At 37.1% G+C, this 3390-nt stretch overlaps 1 long non-coding RNA gene across 1 annotated transcript; it reads right to left on the bottom strand.

The window, feature by feature from the left end:
• Positions 1-306: 306 nt before the first annotated feature.
• LOC122555612 lies at positions 307-2932 on the bottom strand. The gene is made up of 3 exons (XR_006313329.1): positions 2643-2932; positions 1089-1179; positions 307-490 (listed from the first exon to the last, which is right to left on the bottom strand). It is a non-coding gene; the product is annotated as an uncharacterized LOC122555612 (long non-coding RNA).
• Between the last annotated feature and the right edge of the window lie 458 nt (positions 2933-3390).

Here is a 3390-nt window from a genome sequence, read left to right as displayed (position 1 = left end):
GAGAGCAGGGGACTCAGACAAAGCCAGCATGGCCTCTGATATAATTCCACAGACAGATGTGGGCAAGTCTTTCACCCAAAAATATCATTTTGTATTTCAAAAGTCCAAGCCAGCACGGCCCCTGTACTGCATTTGTCAAGACACTAGAGGGGGAACTAGTTGGTGCAATTTTGCAACTTTGTAACAACCAATAATATTTTCTTGTAATAAATAACCATTTTTTGTAAAAGATAAACATTACAACATTGATAACCTTCTTAGTGAAACTGAATAGCTCAATGTTTAATTGTGCACTTGCTACAATTTTGTACATTTTACAATCAGATTAACAAAATGTCATTTACAGAAGTTATTTTAGGTGTAAGATTTGCAAATGGAATATTATTACAATTGTATTATGATCAGTTGGTATATTACTTGCCAAAATCCATTTGCAATTTCATGTTGCTCAACATTGGCTCCTGCAGAACCATGTGCATCTGCTAGCTTGCTGCAAAAAACAGAAGAAAACCAAACCTTCAGCTATTTGTCAGAATGTGGTCTATAAAACACAATAGAAAGGGGTCTGGTAAAATACTGAATAATCAAATGCTAACGTCCACCAAGAAACAATATCATATTCACTGGAAGAGGATGTGATTATAATTATGATTTGCGAAAGAATATAAATGAGTCATTTATGCTCTATTTGCTCAGTGTGTTTCTGATTGAAGCAGCATGTAATTCCAGCCCAGCAGATAAAAAGACCCAGGTATTTCACTGGACCAAATGTATGATCTGAGCAATTTTGATCAACTGACAGTGTAAAATTGTTAGCTTTATTTTGAGACCTTTAATACATTGCATGTTCTTTATCATCATGCTTTAAGTGAGTCTGTAACACCAAGCAGAGCAACATATGGTCTTAGATCAATAAAATGTGAAAGGTAAGGAAAACAAATGCACTGGGGTATGGATGACATTTCAGGATAGGATGTTATCTAGCTGAACTAAATCAGTGTCAATTTTAAATTTCATTGATCCAGAACATTGTGTTATGGTGCAAATTTTTAAACATTCGTGACTGAAGTAGGGAAAACTTTGCAGACCTTTTCTTTCATCTTTACTCCACGCACAGAACAAAACTTTTTAAGTCATGCAATCCAGATCCTTCCTTTAGTCTGTGCTGTGAATTCACATCTGGAAGATAACCAAGTAAACATCAACAATATTCCGAACCCAGAAAGTACCTTTACTGAATAAAGAACTGTGGATGCTGGAAATCAGAAACCAACACAGACATTGACAAAACCTCAGCAAGACTTACCATTAGTAGCACCTGTAGAATGAAAGCAGAGTTAACGTTTTGGTTCCAGTAACTCTTCTTCAGAACAGTTAGGAAAAAGTTAGCATGTATGCTGAAGCTGGTGTGGGAGGAGGAAATCATAGGTGAGATGGAGTACAGAGAGAGAGAAACACAGTTGGACAAACAAAGGAATAGGTAAAGATCAGCCTGGGAGAATCAATAGCCGCTAATGGGTAGCATTAATGGCTGACAAGGCACTTCATTGGGGTAAGGACATGGGAGAAGGTGCTCAGGCCCTAAAATTATTGAACTTGGTATTGAATCCAGAGGCTGCAGAGTTTCCAAGTAGAAAATGAGGTGCTGTTCTTCCAGCTTGTGCTGAGCTTCACTGGAGCATTGCAGCCAGCCTGATATTGGCTAAGGGTAATAGTGGTGCATTGAAGTGGAAATCGCCTGGAAGCTCAGGGTCTTTTTTAATGACAAAATGTAGGTGTTCTGCTACTTTACTGATCTGATAAGTATCCCTCTTGGTTTTGAGTATGAGTATACAAAATTAAAATTACTATAAACAGGATGTTTAGCCTCTGTCTTTTCAATCTCCCAGTTTGCCACATAGACATAGTGGTTAGGTGAATCATTTGCAATACTAAAAGAAATCTTAAATATCTACACTTCCCAATAGTACACTGTATAGCAAAAGCAGAGTAGAGATTCCATGCTCACTATTTTTATCAGGTCAGGTAAGCCCAGAGGCATATTACATCAAACAAGCAATAAACGTTCAGTTTAATTTCAATAAAAATATAACTTTAACCTTTGCAGTTATTATTGACTTTAATAATTAATAGTTTCCATGGAAACATCACTCCTGATAGAAGATTGTTTAATGAAAATTGTCCAAAGAAACAAAAGCAGGTTTTGAAGGAATGGTTGGATCAGATCCTGGAAAACTCACACAATGGCTTCTATTAACTCATTATAATCATGTTATTCCTGTTCTTTCTTCTATAAAAACATGCATAGGGTCTGCTTATCTTCTTGAAGGACAAGTATTTTTATTTGGATGACCAATCTGCATAACGTCCTCGCTGAGATAGAGCCTTCTCAAGTTGGTATCACTTTGCAGTCATTATATGTGCTGTGAGATCTGCATGATTTTCGTCACACTCCTCCTGAGACTGCATTCTTCTCTCCCTATCTTTCACCATCTTCTTGTCGCCAAAACTGAGACTGGCTGCTACATATGGAAGACATCTAATCTCTCTTGCTAGTGTTTCCTGCTCTCCGCCTTGCTGGACATCTGCTGTGATATGGCCTAAAAGATAAGCATAAAGACATTTATTTTGACTGGTATTACCTAAAAATTCTTTCTTCCGTTCCTGAGAACACGAGTGACATAATCCTTTGCCCTGGAGATTTGTGCTGAGACTGACACAGGCAAAGTGAAACCATTCAATCGAGCAGCTGGGTGTACTGTAACCGATCATTTCCCCTTAATGGATGCTCTGTACATTATTTCAGTGTAAACTAAGGAAGAGTTTGGGAGCATAGATCAAAGTAGTCCAAAGCTCTGTCAAAAATCATTTTTCTCTCAGCAGAACTTAACCAAATTATCAATGGAAATAAAACCACATTCTCCTAGCTCTACTGGTGTGTGGGCTAGTTTTGGGTGGTGGCAATAGACCTTTGTACTTCCTGTTCTCAGATTCATTCTAATGTGAATTACCAAAAGATAATTGAGTCATTAAAATAGAAGATCTGGAGATAACCACCAGTTTTTATCACTTGCCCTACCCTCATCTACCACTCTCGATGACGCACCTTATCACAAATAGACAAAATGCTTTTCTGTACAGGAAAATTACTATCAGGAACAATCAGCTGACTCATTCATCAGATGGGAAATTCAAATTAAGGTCTAAAACCAACTTCAGAGGGTAGCGAAAGTACGTAATTGCTGACTTAGTAGCAAAATCCCATAACCTGAAAAAAAGTCAAATAAAAACAGTAAGCTCTAATACTTTTATGATACATTACTTCATTTATGAGCATTGCCAAGTTAAAGGTATAAAATGTATGCCATGTTATTATACAGTATTGTTTAA

The sequence above is a fragment of the Chiloscyllium plagiosum genome, chromosome 1, assembly GCF_004010195.1.
Source record: "Chiloscyllium plagiosum isolate BGI_BamShark_2017 chromosome 1, ASM401019v2, whole genome shotgun sequence".
Classification (NCBI taxonomy): Eukaryota; Metazoa; Chordata; class Chondrichthyes; order Orectolobiformes; family Hemiscylliidae; genus Chiloscyllium; species Chiloscyllium plagiosum.
The sequence above is the reverse complement of the archived record's forward strand: the minus strand, read 5'-3'. Positions and strand labels throughout refer to the sequence as shown.